The sequence below is a fragment of the Anser anser genome (assembly GCF_964211835.1).
Source record: "Anser anser genome assembly, chromosome: 9".
In the NCBI taxonomy this organism is placed as follows: domain Eukaryota; kingdom Metazoa; phylum Chordata; class Aves; order Anseriformes; family Anatidae; genus Anser; species Anser anser.
Window position 1 is genome coordinate 25177996 of NC_139729.1, and position 20104 is coordinate 25198099.

Below are 20104 nucleotides of genomic sequence, written 5' to 3' on the forward strand. Positions count from 1 at the left end.
ACTAGGTGCACTGATTCAGACTATGGAATGGGACAGAACCCAGTGCTAACTTTCCATGTTTGATGGCTGTTTATCCTAAACCAAAATAGATATTCTGCCCTCCTACTTTTACTCTAAAAGTAAAAATGAATCAATTACAGCAACAGTAGGTGTTTGGGGCTACATATTCTGCATAAGATAAATTTGATCTCTAGAGAAGGTACATGTCATGAAAATTCAGTATACTAAATCTGCCGATTGGCTTTTTATTCTCTAAGCAAAGACAATATCAGTAAGGAACAGAGTTAGAACATTTTTCCTGGGACTCCTTTGGATCCCTTCTGTGACCCCTTAGGGGCTGCAGTTCTGACCACTGAGAATTATGTTGTGGAATTTTTTCAGTAAACAGATCAGTAATGAAGGTCAGAAAAATATTTCTATTTGGGGTAGGTACTATACAGATAGAATGTTTTACGATGTTTTACGTTACATTTCCTTCAGTTACATGTCATAGGGACCTTGCGCTTTAGTCTGAACCTTTCTTTTGGCCCCTTTTGGAAAGGATTCAGTTGCTAAATTAATCATATATTTCCTTTCTAAATTCCAGTCACCCTGAAAAGCTGCTCACTGACCTCCATATGAAAGGTGTTCATGCAACCAAATAATAATATCTGGAAGAAATGTGGAAAACTTGCTTCTCATGTACTGAAGTTTTAAGCTGACTGCTGATGTTTTTGTAATTCTAAAATGTGAAGGTCCTCCTGGCTCCATGTGGATGTGTTCTAGGGAGTTGATGTCATTAGTTTGATGACTGGTGTGCTCTTTAGTTACTGTTGACTGCACGAAAGTATAATGGAGAGCTACAAACAACAGTGAAACATAATGCTCCAGAAATTTTTAGTAGAGTAAAAAATTTACAGAGGTAAGAAAAATAGTTGTTGTTAATGTGAATAACAGAAAATGTAGATAACCTGGTCTTTCAGAATGTGATGAGGAATGTGAGAAGGAAGTCTTCTGCAGTGATGAATGATGGTTTATTTTTTTTCCATTTCTGTGTTGCTTGCTGCAGTTGACAGGCAGGAAGGGGAAGACCTGCCCTAAAGAAGATAACCCATTTCCTAGGACTCTCAAGGGACAAAAATCAGCAATATGTCAATACTTGCTATGTCAAAACAAATTATTTAGATGAGTTTGTATTTACAGTACATTTATGCTGATGATACAGACTGGATATTTGGTAGATGATTCTAAACATATATACTTCCTCAGCCATAACCTCTCCTTACCAATAAGCTTATAATAACTGTACATATATTGTATTTGTGTGTGTACACATACATATGTGTATATAGCTATACATAAGGACATATATAGCTTTTAAAAAATGACCAGATCAGTGTTCTGTTACCTAAAATACAATCTCTCTATATAGGAACACTCACTAATATAATATATATATTCTATCAAACCATCAAAATTATGTATCTCTGGCAGGGAAAGTGTATGGATTTCAACATTACTATGTGACATTTTCACTGATGCCTATAAAATATTGTCATTGATAATTTCCCTGTTATTGAACTTTTATGCTTTCTCTACATACATTATGAATATAGAATTAATTAACAAGTTAAAATATATGATGGTTATATTTCCAGATGAAATTCTATTCACTTGAGTTAAAAGTAGTAAAGTAGTAAAAGTAGTAGTAAGGTTAAGTAGTTTTCAACATAAAAGACCTATATCAAAAAATGATTATTTTAGGAATGTGAACATTCCATTGCTGTTCCATTGAATATAGGTTCTTTATTTTCAAGGACAGCTAATAATTTAATAGTGTTATATACTGTGGGTTTTTTTTTTTTGTTTTATTAACAAAATTTGTAAAACCTTATAGTTATAAAATCACTAAATGGTTATCTTTAAAATTTATACTAGGATAAATGAAATATCTATCTAACCTGTTAAAACAAAGCTCCTCTGTAAAGTTTCTAATGTGTAGTGATGTATTTGAATCCACTGGGTGAAAAAAAACAACTACTACCAAAAACCCCACAACCTTCTAACATTTTTGAAAAAAAAAAGTGTGATAAACAGATGTTTAAATCTAAGATCTTTTAAATCTTTTATCTATTTGTTTCAGCTGTAAGTTACCAGTACCTTGTAGACTCAAAGTTGAACTTCTTTTATGTCTTTTTTCAAGACAGGTGATGATGGGGAGAAAATGAAACGATGACACAGAAGCAAAGCAAGTAAGTGCCATACAAAATGTGTAAACTGTTTCACCAGCCTGCCTGGTTCAGCTTCCTTTATGTACTGTGAAATCAGAATATTGTTAGCACGTTCACAGTCATATTTATTCCTTCATAAATACTTCTGCTTCAGAAACTAGACAATTAATTTCTGGTTATATGATTTTAACTCAGTATAGGATTGTTCTCCCCTCTTTTTCCTTTTGGTTTATATGCATGGCATTTGTTTTGATATTAGACAATTTAACTCTTTTAGTACTTTCTGTTCATAGAAATGCAATTTATTTATTTTTTTCTGTTTCAACTTGTAGTGAAAACAAGAAATTCACTTCTTTGATCTAATGTGTGTGTGACAACCCAGTTCTATTTTGTCTGTTTCAGTCTAGCTTTCTAAGTACTGGAGCTGTTTGTACCCTCTGTCACCAACACTTGCAGCCCTAATGAATGTTTCACTAGAGGCTCTGCTACAGAAAATGCAACAAACATATGCTTAAATGTTAAATGTTTTACTGACTTGTGTGCAGAATTGCAAAACATAATGGAAGATTATCATATTAAGAGGTTCAATTTTTCTGTTCTTGGATCTCAAATACATGTTATATAAAGCAAGAAAAGCAAGAAGGCTCAAATGAACACTGTCTAGATAAATGTACGGAAGCACAGTGACTCAAGGCAAGATGTTTTAAGTAACTTTATGCATATTTGGACTATTACGGACTACAAAATCAGTTTTATGGTATGGATGCTTAATATGGTAAATATATGGCATCTAAACTTCTAGTACTAATGACAATTTGAGACTTAAATAGATGCAGTGCACATGTCCTGTCTTTATCAACTCCATCTGTAAAACATAGATCACCCTCTTTTAGTCCTGAGCACCACTGAGAAAGCTATCTTCTAAACATCATTTCTAAAATCCAATATAAGTAAATATCTGTGGCAGCTGTCTTCCAGTTTCACTCACTTCTTGTCAGAGCATTGAATTTGATCAGTTCTCTTAATGTTTCCACGTATACTGTTTTCTCTGGTTCTTAATAGTCATCTGGCAGCTTTGAGAAAATGATTATCAATGAAAGACAAAGACCAACTTACAGAAATCTATCGTAAGACTCAGAAAATGTAATTGACTCTATAAATAGAAAATTAAAACTTGCTGTTGAAGTAGGAAACAATGGAATATTTTTCAGTATAGAGGCATTTTTCATTTCTTTAAGACAGGTCCTATTTTTGTTCCACAGAAATAAACGTAATAAAAATATCACTACCAAGGACTTTAATTACAGAAGGATTAAATCCCTAAATATTGATTGACATCTATAATGGAAATAATATTGGGACTTGAAGCACAAATACTGATATAAGGAAAAATGTATGCTAGTGTTGCTGTCATCAATTCAAAATCAATGATACTTCTCTGTAGTGCTCTGCCTAGCATTTCTCATTTTTCACCGGGAACTCATAAATATTTTGTTCAGTTTCTATATTTCCTGAGAATTCTAAATATATCAGATAGAGTCAAAAACTTTGTCTCTATACCAACTAATGCAAGAAAATTTACAGCAGAAAATATAATATTGGTTTTGATATGATTGAAATAATAAATTTCAGTTTAGAGCAAGACTTTAGGGTTTCTCACCTTAATGCCCGTGTCTAATAGGTATAAATCCAGAGAGGCCAGTAAAGTACAGAGAATTTGACACATTTCAGAGAACGTGGCTATTATTTGATTTGTTCTGTTAGCACGTCCTATCACAGAACTGGATGGTAAGCCACATGATGCCTGGGGACATGCCCAAAGCTCTCCCTCAGGCTCTCACTCATGGCTACGTTTCAATGCCACTTGCCACTTTGATTGCAGTTTGAACCCTTGACTCATGAGTAGAGAGAATAAACCCACTCTGCCTTAGACCATTTGGGAGTTATGTCCGCTCTTACTGGGTCAAGCCATGAAAGAAACATGAAGATAGAACCAGTCGTCCATTTTTTGTTTTTCCAACGGCTTCCTTAAGTAAAGGCTCATGATGATTAATTTCAGTCTTTCCTAAGTTTAAGGAAACAGTTGTTTCCAAGTCAGTCAAACTTGTTTAGTCAGAATTTATTTTAATTATGACGTGCTGTACTTATAGGGATAGTGGCTACACATTTTGGTCATCTCTGATCGAAGTAAATCCCATTTGGTAATTAGCTCAGGTGTCACTTCAACAAACCAAAAGTATTTCATTATTTTTTTTTAATCTTTTTTTTTTCTTTATCTCTTTTTTTTTTTTTTTAATATATATATTATAGTGTATGAGAAGATATCCTGATGCCATTTAATATAATTTTTGGGGGGTTCTTACTATAATTGATATTTTGGTATCAATTATTTTTCATAATTTCTATTAAAATAATTTCATAATTGTATTTTTACTATTTATTAAATTTTTCAACAAAAACACCTTTCGAAAATGTTGGAAATTTTCTCCGCCATTATCCATATGGTTCCTTTATACAACTGAAAAGCAATACAATGGATATGAAGTTGGAGTTTTAAAAAATATTGTCTCAGAGAAGAAATTGAACATAGTCAAATAGATGACACATAAGGATTATATTCAGTGTTTAGTTTAGCAAGCTAAGTACTTTATCTCAAGCTTATGAAAAAGATTATTGAAATATTGTGAAGTAATTGCACATCCATTTGTACTTTAAATGAATGGAATAATTCTTTTCTAAATAAATACATCTTACATCTTGAATGGGATGATATTATGGAAATATTACAATTTAAACTCATAACTGTAAAAACTTACATTGTTATGAGAACAGTATTTTGAACATATGTGATGTTTAATTACCTTTTCACAGTTTTTTGAGCACTGCTGTTTTAAAATAATTAGGCTGGCATTAAAGATAGAAAATATTTGCCATGTTAGTGCAAGCTGTTTCATTTTGTTAGATGTATTGTGGATTAATAGATTATGAAGAAGGTTTTAGAATGCATTTTCCCCCCTTTAGCTCAGATTTTTCTGATATTTTCTGTATTTGTCACAGTAATAAATAGACAAAACTTTCTGCCATATGAAAATGATACTATGCACAAAGAATGCCCTTGATAAGTATGGTGATAATTAAGTTTTCTCATTTATCTTACACAATTTTTGAGCTTTCAAAAATTTCAGCTTTCCTTTACTGTCTTTGTCTTCCTGTAATTTACTTTTTTTTTTTTTTTTTTCCTTTAATGACTCTGGAAGAACCAGGAGGAATACCTTCAGAAACTTTTACTGATTTACCCTGAAATTGCTGCGATTCTTCAAAAATAAGTAAACTTGATTTTTTTTTCCATTAAATATATTCTTTTTCATATAAATACTTATTTAAAGTGTATTTTAATTTATAATACTTTACAATACTTTTATAATACTTTATGTATATTAAGTTATAATTTAAGTTACATTAAGTTATTAAGGTCTAGATCTATTGTAACATATCTCATTAGTTAACAGAGGTAAAAAGAACAAGAAGACAATAAATATATGTTGATTCATTTTTGCAGAGAGCCAAATCATTGAAAAAGACAAGAGACTGATTACACACCCTGATTAGGAATTTCTTAAGTGAAGCACCTGCTTTTCACAGCTATGGTCTCTGAAGATGTAAAGAAAAAATATTTTTTCTTTGCAGTGCAAATCACTTAAATTAAATTCTGTAATTAAAGCATGGATATTATATTAATATTTTGAAATTTGGGCCAGAGGAGTGGGGGGAAAGAATTGACTGATAGATGGCAGGGGAATAAATGAAGATGGTGGGAAGATAAATGCAGCAGAAAGACTAACTAAGAAACATACTACTTCATTTGGAATGATTCTGTTTCCTGTATTTTGCTGTTATTGACCTGTAGGGAAAGCTTAAAGTACTAATGAAGTGTTCTAAGCCATGCTGTCACTGGAATTTAATAAGTTGCTATTTCTTGATTGAGTCTCAGTAACTGACTCTGTGATCCTCTAAGTTTATTCCAAGTGCAGAATTAAACATTAGCTCAAAACTTTATAATTGCTCCCTAAACAATGCTAATTGTTTTTGAAGACAAAGAGAGGGTGTCACTGCAAGAGAAAATTAATATAAACTGAATATATATAAATATTGAATACTGGAAGCACTAGATACTCTGTTTTGCATTCCTAAAATGGTAGCTATTACTACACAAGGTTCTTCAAAGCTAACTTGGTAATTGTTCCTTGAAAAAAAAGTGATGACTTTTTTTTTTGTTTGTTTTCCCAAGGTTTGGGCAAGAGTGTTTGTCAACTTTCATTGTGAATTTCCACCACTAACTTGTATAATTTTGAAAGAAGCTTCATAACGGGAAGTAGTACTAACCCTTCACACTTGCAAATCATAGTAAAGCACGAGTGTTTACATAAAGGCCTGATACCAATGTGAAAACATCCAACAAAAAATGTAAGACTCCTTCTTCTACCATGTTCCTTCTTTCCATGTGGGATGAGTATATAAGATCTATGATAAATCATAGATTTTTAAGATCTATGAATAGATCTTTAAAAAAAAAAAGTATATATATATATACACACACATTTTTCATTATTTGACAAAATACATATATTTGTCATTAATTACTTTAAAGTAGACTAACCTTATTCTTGCTAATAATCTTATACATTTTTGCAACAGCACTCATGTCTAATTGAATTGATTGTGCCAGAACTGTCTTTTTAAGTTAAAATGTATTTTCCTTTTTTTGAAACTAAAATTGAAGTGCTGTGTCCCAGATGGATTAAAATTTTCCTTTATTACATTTTAAACATTGTATTATAGCTATTTATTTTTATGTTTTTCTGAGCAAGCAAAAACTTCCTTTAATTTTCTATTTTGTATATTTTTATATATATATATATTTATATATTTTATATATTTTATATATTTTATATATTTTATATATTTTTAATTTTCTAATTTTGTATAATGGGCTTTGATAAATATTAGTTTTTTTGTTTGTTTGTTTGTTTGTTTTTTCATTTGGCGTAAATTAGTTAAGGTACCAATCATCCACTGATGGCTGTATCACCCAATATTACAAATAATCTCGCTGAACTCTTTGTTGAGGCACCTTGCAAGAATAAAGACTACAAAGAGCTGAAGGCAATATCGGGGCCAAGGCCTACATCTAAGCAGAACACTGGACTGACAGCATATCTGGCAACAAACCTTTCATAAAGATTTAGCTGCAACCTTTCTACTAACTTTGGCGACCTCAGTGATCTTGCTCTGTGACAAAACTTCTGCAATACTCCAAGACAGTCATAGATCATGCCCTCCTTTATTTGAAGATGGAACTAGACTCTTTTGGACCCCGATTTAATGCTCTGTGTGTTCTGTTTTGTGAATTTGCCATGTCCACAGTAAATACATTTTTATAAACCTAAAAACCTGAAATTAATCTAGCTACAAGCAGGAAAGCATAAGATAAAAAAGCTATTTTTCTTTTTCTGCAGGTGTTTGAGTTAGTTAGGAACCAAAACACATGCTTCCTACAGTGAGAGAAATCAAAGCATTCATATGAAAGCAAAGAACACTACCTCTTCAAGTAAAATAAACAAGGTAACTTTTGATAGTTTTTATTTATAGGAGGAAGCTACAAAGCTACTGTGGCTGCAATTATGTGGATGCAGCAGCTTTCTAAATATGAAATAATATCTAGATTACATGTTGATCTGTTTATTTTGGTTTGTACTTTCAGACTTTTTGCTTAGTTTAGTGCAAAAGTTTGCACTGGGCAAAAAAGGGAAAAAATGGCAAACTGACGACTTCTAGTCTGATCGGTTTTATAGCTATAATAGTGTTTTCTTTATATTGTAGCGTCTTCAGTTTTCAATGATGGTTTCCTAAAATAAGGTCTGTCCTTCCAAATCGGACCTTTGCTATAGTAGAATTTGCTAGTCTGAACCAAAGCAGTGACATTGATGGGAATGCATTAAAATTCCATTCCTCTACTGAGAGTTGAACTTTGTTCAGTAGTGAGGCCTGATTCAGCAGGTGGGCTGAGAGGAAGGGAGGAGATAGAACTGAATATGCTCCTACTACAATATTTTCCTTCCTGATTCCTTCCTGAAAAAAAGTTTTGCTCCACACTTCTGTTTCATCCACGGTAACAACCCTCAGCAAACATCATAATCAGCTGCTCCAGTGCTCCACATGCTACTGGCAGCACCAGCTCCCTCACTTCTTGTCCCCTAGCCCTCCCTACTCCATAATTAAGACCTTTGTTTCATTTTCTCATGTTTAGATACAGATATAGACTTATCTAATAATATCTGTGTGCCCACAGGTGAGTTTGCCAGTGTCTCCTCCAGACTTCTGCTCAAGTTCCCTGCAGGAATTCCAGGCACTTTGTAAGTTCCTTCTACACATTTTCCAGGTACTAAGTATGAACTGCATATGGTCGTGTGTTTCCTATGATGTATCATTTCTCTCATTTGTCATGGTTTGGTGAAAATAATTTCTGTACAAAGCAATGTTTACCTATGAGAATTAGATTTTGTGTTAGATGTGTTTTGGTTTTCAAAGATGCAAGATAAATGTTTTATTTCTCTGGAGTAGCAGCCCGAAATTAAGGAAGCCAGTTCTTCATTTAAAAAAAAAAAAGAGATTTTATACAGATATAAAGAGAGTAAAACCATATAGGGGAAACAGCTGAGCTCTTTGAGGGCTTTCTAGTTACCGTTCTGATATCAGGCAGCTGGAAGAGCAGAAATGTTGATAATATTGACTGGTATGAAAAATCCACAGGATTCTGCACTTTCCATTTTCTTCTCACTGTGCTTGCTGACTCCACAAAATGCTGAATCTTAATTTCACTTAAGATTTTCCATAATATCAAAGGCATTATAGAAGAAGTAAATACACTTGTCTTCTAGAGTACTGTGGACTCAAAAAGAGTAAGTTCCTTTTGCTTTTCAACAGTGGTATTTGTTTTGAATACAATTTAGGTTTACAATATTGCAAATCAACATGTAATTTATATTCATTATTGATAAAACAGTGAATTCAAATTAGTGAAAGTACACTTGAGTACTGCTTGACTAACACTGACATCATGAGAAATGATGAAACAGCCATTAGATTCTTCAGGAGGATATTTAACTTTGTTTTATTTGAAGAAGAAAGATTAACTACTTTTCAAATGTGTGTTGTTTACAACTAGACAAATATTTAACTAGCACATCTGAATTGTTTAAGACTTGTGCTTAAACAAAAGCAATATTCTCATTATCGTCAAATCACTGCGATTGTCTAGTGGCGCTATTGCTATTTTATTCTCATCAGGCATGACCTTACATTCTGCAAGGTCTCTCTAAATGTTGACTGAATTGGTCATTTATTGATCATACCTTCATGCTAATGCAGTGGAACTTTTCATATGCAATTGAGATACTTATTAATTCAGAGAAAATGTGACAGATTGATTCCCACAGAAATATACATTAAGCTACCATAGGCAAGGATATTGAAAAAAATAAAAGAAAGAAAAAGAAAAGGAAAGGTATTGAGCTTTGTATTTAAAGAAGGCATATCTTTTATTTATAGTCTTCTGAACTCAACAGTTTATTTTAGCTGCACCAGTATTTAAAGAAACTTAAAAATGGTATATGCAGTAATTTTAGTTAATTCTGAGTAGTCATAATACAAAATGTAAAACATGAATGGTTAGATGAAATCATGATATATCATACTGTAAAAAAAATAGATTAATAGGTATATTGAACTATGAAACTGCAGAATAAAATCAACTCTACTCTACTCTTAGTATTAACAGAATGTGCCTTTGTAGGCTTTCTCACATTTGGTATAGTTAAAGTGTACCCCATATGCAAACTATCTTGAAGACCATGATGTTAAACAGAGAAAAAATTAGTATGCAGTGCACAGAGTCTTAGATAAATTGCCTTCTGGTTTATTTGGAAACTGTTCTTGAGTGTTGCTTTAATAAAATTACTTTACTATCTGTTTTTCAAACATCTGGTTTAATTGAACTCTAGAGATATAGGGACCTAACCTCTAATTTACTATGTCATTAAGTAGAGAGGAATGTATAATGTTATATACCTAGTATATATGGTTATTGTGAAATGAATTATATGTTACTTCTTCAGATGAGTTCTCAAATATCAGCTCACAAATACAGAACAATCATTTGCACTTTCAAAACAATATGGCATAAAGCAGAGTTGTTTATGCTATTTCTACCGTTAGAAACCCATGCAAAGGTCTCAGCAAGTTATGAAGGCACTGCATGGAAAGGACATGAGTTTCCAAACTGATAAACATCTATACAATATTACTTCATTGGAGGTGGACTTAGGGACAAAAAAAGTCTTGAAAGATGAGACCAGCAAAAAGTACTGAGTTCCAAGTGTCCTGAAACCTACATAGATTGCTCACTTTCTGTATGGTGGGACCCAGTTGTAGCAAGTTTTCTAGCTCTCCTGTTCTGGTATTTCTGGCACTCTTTCTTCATGTCAATGAATGGCCACTTGGAGCTTTGTTCTCTACCATCCTTGAAGTACTCTGACAGTAAATGGACTTCAGAAGTAACTCACTGTCTCTGCTTCATTCAGCCTTGCTGGTTCCAACTTCATGCCTGCTAACAACTAAAATGTTGGGGGGAGTTTCATACATTTCTTTTTTTCTTTGGTGGAATTTAAAGTTGTTCAATTATATTTAGTTTGATACAATCACATATGGAATAATAATCAAGGTTCAGCTTTCCTTCCTGATCTTTTTTTTTTTTTTTTTAAACCCAAAATATGCAATTTTCATTAAAGTTTTCACCACAGAGGAAAACTGATTTTTTTAAAAATGTAATTTTTCCTGTGGGAAAAAGATGGAATGAATATTTCAATTTGTACAAAAAAATACTAATAGAAATTCAGCTCTCTACCTACCAGTTATTAAGGAGATTTAGTTGACCCTAATTATTTTTCTCAAAATTAATCATATTGAAAATGAAGTGTGAAATCAAAAGCAAAGTTGCAGATGTTCATAGAGTTTTGCAAACTAAAATCAGAATCTTATGTGATTTATATATTGATGATTGAATTTATATCTAATTTTCTCCTTATTGAACTTCATTTTAAAAAACTTCTAGATTTGTTATAGCATGAACTTTCAGAAATCCTAAGATCACGGTAATAAGACAGCAAATGTGACTGTAAGTGAACTGTGACTGAACCTGAAGTTTGTTGATATTTAGGACACCAAGTCTAATTAGTATATATAAGAATTCATGTGAAATTTATATCTGGATTCATTGTAAATGCTCACCAGCTACAAAGGGTATGTTCTTATCTCTTCCTTTCCATTTTAAACTAGTTATTTGCAAATGGCCACATTGTAGAAACTCACTATTATGTCTAAAATTAAATGCTTTAACTTGAAACTGTAATCTTCTTTTAAATCCACCTCTATTCATGTTGTTATGCTAGTAGGACAACCATAACTTGAGTATTTTTTGCAGGCTGTGTATGGGATGGTTAGCTAGGGTGCAAATAGTAGATGAACCTTTATTTTAGTGAGAGACACTGCAGTCTTCTACAGTCTTCATTATTGCCTTTACCTGGCCCTAGCTGCACAGCTGAGGCACATACTTATCGGGGTTGGAAAACGCAACCTTAACAGACCAACCTGAATAATTTATCTTGAATACTTTATTTTGAACATTTTGCTTTCTCACCGATGACAATTTGTGTCTGGCCTAAAGAGAACAGAGTAATATTTTGAGGACAAGCTGTCCCAGAATAATCTAGGCATTGTGCAAGTACCAGATAGGCTTCACGGCAGCACAGAACCAAAGGGGATCCCCAATTTCACATGCGTGCTCTCACAACCGTGCTTTACAGCCACTTCCATGCACTAACGTCTTTTGCCATTTTCTGCTACTCTTACCTCCTCTTCTTGGTCATACTGGAATTATAGTTTTCAAATTATCAGTTTTATCAGCAGAGCACTGCTTCACAGCTACATATAAAATATTCATATAGGGAGGAAGAAAAGGGCAGGAGTTTAGATCAAGAGGTATCCCTTCTTAAGCAGGGAGTAAGGTTTATTATTCATGACTTCATTTTCTGCACTCAAGACCTTCAGGTCATCTGCGCACAAACATTCTTACAGTTCTACCTCTCTAGCTGGCTCCAGCACAACATTTCATTTCCCCAGATATATCAGAATTATTTTGCAGGCAACAGACTGCACAAGAAGTAACCCATTATGAAAGAAAAAACAATTGATTAATTAGGTGCACTTTGTGCAGGGTATTTTAAAACCCTTGTTCACTTCTTAAGTCACCATTAAAAGACCAGCTTCGAGGTGTATTATATATGTTTAGAATTAAAGGTAATATTTTTCAGACTTGAATACCATAAAATGAGGTGCCTAAAGGAATATTTAGCATAAGTACCTATGTTTAAAGTAGTTAGAATTGTGTAAGATTGTAGAAATATATCTTGGCAACGGATGAACTCAAGTGTAAAGGTGTGAAATTCCACAACTGATATTGCACAGGAATTATAAAGACTAAGATACCTTTTAAGTTTAACTTGCATGTACGTATGTTATTAAGTTTATTTTAATGATGAACTTCCTGAAGAAACGAGAGGTTAAGTTATTTCGTCAGACTTGTATGGAAGAGAATCCAGAAGCTCTGCCTTTATTTACTTTCTGCAATGTGCTTGAAAAGAGATCAGGGAAGGAAGATACAAATCTTTCTGGACTGGAGACAGAGTGACTGAGTTCTCAGAAAAAGCAAACTGAACAGAGGCAATAAGTAAGAAAGAGGCTTACTCCTATCCAGTGGACGCTGGAGAAGACCATTCTTTTCATGACATTTGCATGATTACATCCACTGCAAGTATGAGCCTTGAACAGCTCCTGAAATGCAAGAAAAAGGATCACTTCAATCTGTATTTGAAATCTTTCACCTAAAAAATATCTTTGCTCCTTTGTGTGGCTGTGCAAACGTGTTTTTTTTTGTTTGTTTTTTCAAGTGAAACAGCAGCCATACATCTGGCAGAAAAAGGTATTAGGTATGGATCTGGTTGTGCAAACTGTTGAGGAATAGAGCAATTAATTAACCAGTGGTTTACCATTATTTTTTATGACAATTACACATTGCTTGGTGTGTTTTATTTTTCTTTATTTGTAAATCAGTTTGCATTCCTGAGTGCCCAGGGAGGATGTGTGTATTCCTCAGACAGAGCTCTGCCTTGTGAGCTTTAGCTGCCATTTTTTCACACTATGGTTTGTCATTGTGACATATTCCTTTGATTCAGTTGGGGAACTGGAATTGGGACAGACATATAGGAAATGTAACGTCTGTAGATTCCACCCATGAATAAAATACCAAGGAAACAATTCCATTATATAAGAACCAAGCAAGGCCTTTAGCTCTTGCTAACAGAGCTACATACAGTCCTAGCTGAGGTAAATACTGATGGTATGTGGTAATGGGGAAAAAAATTTCTCTTGTGGCTCTGAATAAATTGATATAACCTTCATATTATTTCCTTTGAACACTTTGAGTCAAATGTATAAAGTTTCTCCTCTGGTACTAGCAGAATTTTATGAAAGATATATTTTTTCAAAATGTTAACATTTTATTAAACAATATATTGTTTTCTTTCAGTTCGACCCTGTTCAGGATCTACAGAGACTAGACTGATCAGTATGGTCTCTTTATACTTTTGATAGCAGCCACTCCCAGTAATGGAGGAAATGTTGGTGCAATCTGTTCTGCTGAAAGGTAGATGAAAGATATTGATCTCAGATAAGTGCCAAAAAACGCAGACTCTAGTGAACTGGGAGAAGTGATGCCCACAGGCAACACAACTGTTTCTATCTGATTTATGTGAAAATATATGCTGGATATTCATATGCCTGGGGTGAAAAGACTTATAGCACTTTTATATGTACTCCTCTCAGATAACTCACTTAGTTGCTGAAGTAGCTGTCCCAGTAAATTCTAGCTGTCACAATGGTAGTGTGATTTTTTTTAATTATTTTTATTTTTTTAAATTGTCCTATATTATCAATAGGCATGGTGTATACAGTGAAATTGCCTTGTGGTAGTTGCAATAATCTCTTTCTTTCCTTCATTTCCTAATTACCAGTCCAGATTCATTAACTGAAGAAAAGGAGTTGAGGTTTAAAACCACAGTCTGCTTTGTCAGGGCCTGATTAAAGTTGTCACACTAAATTTTGTGCCATGATTTGCGCTTGTACTAATACTCGTAAAAACTTCTAGGGCTTACAATTATACCATCTGATGTGCACTATAAAAGATATTTTTATTTATTTTCTGCAAATGAAACTAAAACCACATACACATATGCACATATATGCATATGCATTCAATGTAAAGCCAGTAAATAATATGCTCTTGTTCTAAAGATGGTGAAGCAGAGAAACCATATCCCAGCTAACATTCACTTTCTTCTAATTTTACATTGAAATGTTGATAATATGTGTTTTTCATTTGAAATACAAAACACTACAATGCCTCTGTCAAATCAAGAAGTAGAAAAGATACTTATTGCTCAGAACTCAGAAACATATGCTTTGAAAATAAATGTCTGTCTTTTTTCCATATTTTCTCCCTGTGAGGAAGAAGAATTTGCTTCTAAAAGCATTTAAGGTTGATGGTACCTGGTAGCAGGTTTAGACAATTTTCACAAAATCCCCAAACTTTAACAAAGGTCATATTTATCTCTAGCCTAGTAAGAGTTAAGAAGCCTATTTTCTACTGGAAGAAAACTTCAGACAGAGCATAAGTTTTTGTTTTTACTTTTTTCTTTAAGATTTTGATTGAGATACTATTTGGAGGCAAAGTGCAAATTTAATTATGCAGTTTTACTACTAAAAAACAATTAGGGCAGATTCATGAAGCAATTACATCAATTGCCCTGTGGCTCCTTTTAGATTTAGTAAATGCTTTCATTTTTTATCTGCTGCTTGAGCCGTAATAAAGCAGATGGATTTTGGTTGCTCTGAATCAGTGGTTAATTTTCAGATTTTTTTCTTTTACTCTCACTAAACTAAGCAGTGAGGGCTATAAGTTGTCACATAAACTGCTAGCATATCTTTCAAAGGAAATGGATATTTTGTCATTGCAACTGCCCGATTACAAGTTTTCAGGCAGTGTATGAGCAGCCATCAAATTAAGTGAAGTCAAGTTTGGTAACATCAGTTGGTAATCTTCAGTATTTAATATGATTCTTGTCTTTGTAGTCAATTTCTGCATATTGGATTGATTTAGTCAAATTGTTTGGTCAGTTTGAGATTGTAGGCAACATCAGTACAACACAAAAAATATTACATTCTTAACTGGCATTCTTAAGTGTTTTTTCCTCTGAAGATAGTAGAAGTACTTGGGTACCACAGAACAGAAGTATCCAATGGTGCCACTCTTCTTCTATCATTTTGACTTAAGCAAGCTGAAATCTAAGAATTAGATCTGGTTATTTTCTCTTACATGATATTTTCTAGTCTCCCAGGGAAAGAAATCAACATTTCTGTAGGAAAATTATTTCAAGGTATGTTATTTGTATTTCATAAATTTAAAGAACAATTTAAAAAAAAGTTAGGGTTGAGACATAATGAAAGCAGAGTGTGTAAAAAAAAACATTTTTTTTTTTCAGTTAAACATCGAGTTATGAACAACTTCTGTACTTTTACTTCCTTAGAAATGAAAAAAATCTACAATTCCTATTTCTGTAACTTGCACATTATCCCAGTTCTACCCACAATGTTTAAACTGCTGGAAAACAAAATTATCAAAGTGCCAAAGCAGCAGCATCTTAGACTTACAAGGTAAGATTTATGCAAGAGTGGTCATGTGTGGTTTCTCTTGCCTTCCATTTGACTAAAGAATACTTTTGAAAAGAGTATAATCTTAACAACAGCAAAGAAGAAGCCAAATGATAAACACTACTGTTTTGTATCCCACTGTCCTCAGTCATAAAAATAGTAATATGCGCCAGTGGCCTTTTTATGTATGTAGCATGAGGATATGTTTTGTCTCCTTGCTTTCAGTTGAATAGTAAAGAATAAACAAGGTCTGTGATGGATCTTGATATTAGTACAGATAACAGAGTTAGCTAGAAAGTCCATCATAGAGTGCACGTACGAGATACACCTAAAGAGTTTTAGGATTATGAGATGCACACAGTTGGAGAGTTTTAAGATTATCACTAGCAGTATATTTTCTTTTCAACACTGTTCTTGTTTTGTTAAAATGAAAAAAATAAATTATGGTTCAAAAATGGTTTCTTTCCGGAATGCCTGTTAAGTAAGAGGACTGTAGAATGTCCTTTACTATACACTGAATTCTCCTTAATTGCTTTTAGCCTGTAGACGAACACAAATAAAACACAATAAAGGGACTAACCTTTTCCTCTAAGCTTGATCCACAATGATCTGCAATTTCCATTTCCCGCTGCACTGTTGGAATGATTAAGCTTTGTTTGTCTGAATTTAGTATTTATGATTATAAATTATCTAGTCATAACCAAAGTCATTTGCATAAGAAAATTATCTTCCATCAAGTGTGATTTTACTGCAAGTACTTTAATATTGTAACAGCCTGTTAGTATTATATGGATAATTAAAGGGATACTGTAAACTCAGATTTAGCCTATAATTTATACTCTGCTCCCTTGAACTACCATCCCCCCAAAAACCAATGAACCAAAACCAAACCAAACTGTTATGAAACTTACCATTACAGCTGAAGTGTTTTCCTGAAGCAGGTCTTAATCCCTACGTTTTGTTCCATTGGGTGTCAAACTGAAAGTGGAAACTTCAGTATATAAAGTTGGAAAATGTTTACTTTTTCACTCAATGCATTTTTTAAAACCTTTAAAAAAACTCTCTTGAAGAGCTAATAAAGCTTACTAGCTGGGGGAAAAAAATCATTTTATTGCTTTTTCTACTGGGTTGTTTATTTTTGTCTTGCAGGAAGGGAGGATATCTTAATCTTATGGCTGTGGTATCTGTCTAGAAATAAATTAATCTTTGAGCTTTCTCCTCCACCCCTCTCTCAAAGAAAAAATCTTTAATCCTTATACAAGTCCTAGCACTGTGGTACATGTCAAAGGGACTTCCTATCAGGTTAGTCAGACTCTTCTAGTCATTTAAAGGAAACATATAGAGAAAGACTAGTAATTAACTCTTTGCTAGCAAGAGTGAAATTATTTGATAAAAGCAGTAGATACTGTAACTGCTTATTGTTATATTAATTATTTTATATACTAGAATAGCCTTCTTCTATCAACATCCCTAAGAATTTATTTCTGCACTTAACACTGTAACCACTATTAAGAGATCTCTTGCCCACGAGCTGGGTGAACAAGAAGATAGAAACAACTGCATAAACCCTGGAGCTACTTTAGTCTGCTTGGGTGCTGCATGTGATGCCTGTGCTGGGACCATGCAGAATTTGTACTGAGATTTGGAATCTGAAAACCAGTTTTTAATCATAAGACACATGACCACCTCTAACCTGTCTTTATACGTTCCTGACTTAGATGTGCAAAATATCATATCTTCTGCCTAGCTCTCTTCCCAGCGTAGCAAATAGAGGAGACAGTAAATGAGAAGATCCTCAGGCTGTGTCAGTGCTGTGATTTTTAACTCTTGAAATAAGACGTGTGACTTCATAAAAATAATTTTGTTTTCTTCCTTTTCTGTTTCTCAGAATGATCACCATGGTAAATACTAGTGGTGCCTTACTCTTCCCAGATTAAAAATGCATTTTTTGTTCTGAACAATCATTCCTGCATGTTTATTATAATCTCCCTAATTCTGACTTCACTGATGAGCTAATAATACTTCAACAGTATTTTCTCTTTATTCATGCATTCCAGATAGGTTTTTTTTTGAGCACTTCAGGTTTTGTAGGTTTTCAGATTTTTTCCTTTCATTATCCCTTTCACTAAATGACTTTTAGAAGTATTTTTTCATCATTATAAAACCCACTCCAAATTTCTTTTCCAACTCAAAAATATTACACTACTCTCTGTTTTTGGATTCATCTATTTATGTCGGCGGTCACTACTCTGAACTTCTCATCATTTTATGATGTATGTATTTTGTAGGTTTCTTTCTATTATTTGATCATTGATCACTTTTTCCCCCTCTTTACAATAGGTATGCCAATATCAATTAGTCTTGAACTGCTTGTTATTTTGTGACCTTTAAAAATGCCATATTGCATGATTTATTTGCTTCTGCTGTGTGTGTTCAGATACGGTTTTGCTGTGGTAGAACCATGGGCCTTCTCTGATTTGGTAATTCATTTCCTTTTTCTAAGTGAAAACCCATCAAGAAATATTAACATTCTCACTGTAGTGGAGACTAGTAAATTTTACCTGAATAACTGTTCTGTTTGATTTCCTAATTTTAATTGCTTGAGGCAATTCTTCCAGCACTTAACTAATAATAGGAAGACTTTCTATAGGAGACTTCCAGACACAGTGAAGTGAATGTGGTTCTGCTGTAGACAGCAGGATCTGGGAGGCAGGAGTGGATACGTGGGACTAGGTAGGTGTCATTCGACAGCAATTAGTGCAGCACTGTGAAGAGGGAAGAGATGGAAGGGAATGAACAGAAAAGGACGAGCAGGTGGGTATCTTCATGTGGAGAAGCAGAACACTATTTTAAAAAGAAAAAAGGTAAGTTTTTTATTTTTATTTTTTAAACCTGGTTTCGTTAATTTATTTTACTTCTTATGTCTAGCATTTTAAAATTCCCAATAAATAAATCTAATAGTATAAGATTTATTTATTTATTTTTTTTAAACTAGTTGAAGTGATTCTAATATATCAAAATTAAATTGCACTTTTTAGGTCATTTTTTAACAAAAGGATCATTACCCCTGCTCCTGGGTGAGTACAGATATTCATGTTCTTATGTTAATCTCTTTCTTCAGATTGTAATAGTCATGTTCTTTCTCTGTATTATTTAAATAGACTTCACAGGAGAAATATTTGCCTGGAGGGGCTGGAGAAGGTAAATATTTATATAATTTTTACAATTGGTGACTCCTGCTATTTGAGCTATTGGTAAGTTCTGGTTTCTATTTATGTGGGACCCGGAGTCCATATTTCTGACTGACTTGGAGGAAATTGAAATTGAATACCAACCCACCAAACAGAGTATGGCTGGGACAATCAGTTTAAATATGTTTCAGATCTCATATACTTTGTTACTATAGAGTATCTTGTTTTAAGGATCACTTTCACTATTTATTTATGTAACTTACTGGAATGAAATAAAATATTACGTAGTAAGCAAAGTGTCACTGACCAAAGTTTGAAGTACCATCTCAAAGCAGAATTTATAAATGAAAGTCACATCACTTATTTGGAAATATAATTTTGATCAAATACACAATATTAAGGTCTTTCATTCAACAAATTATGTTATATTAAACTTATTTTATTTTTTTCAGCACAGAAAACATCACATTTCGTTATTCAAACTAAAGAAAAACTTCTTCAGCTGAGGTTTGGACCAGATCAAAGTATTCCAGCTTCAGTCATGTGCCTCACTGATGACAGGCAAGTGTCACCTAAGTGAAATGAAATGCATCCAGGCTAATGAAATCCTTGCCTTCTGGTCATTCATATGGAGAGCTGCATTTGTAGAGTTACTGATGTCAAACTATTTTGAACTGAGCTAAAATCACCAGTAATATAACGTAGTCTCCCAGGCCTCTATTCAAATAGGTAAAGATGAAAAATATTGCTTCCTATTTCATTCCCCTGAACTACCCCAAACCTGAAAATCTTAAGCCAATGTTCGCAAGTTAAAAATGTATA

General features: G+C 33.2%; 1 long non-coding RNA gene across 1 annotated transcript; it reads left to right on the top strand.

The window, feature by feature from the left end:
• The first annotated feature begins 277 nt into the window (after nt 1-277).
• On the top strand, nt 278-20104 carry LOC310904008. Its single transcript, XR_014587978.1, has 10 exons — nt 278-901; nt 2183-2231; nt 5468-5536; nt 6499-6674; nt 7265-7633; nt 7727-7832; nt 8560-8623; nt 13912-14028; nt 15968-19292; nt 19735-20104. It is a non-coding gene; the product is annotated as an uncharacterized lncRNA (long non-coding RNA).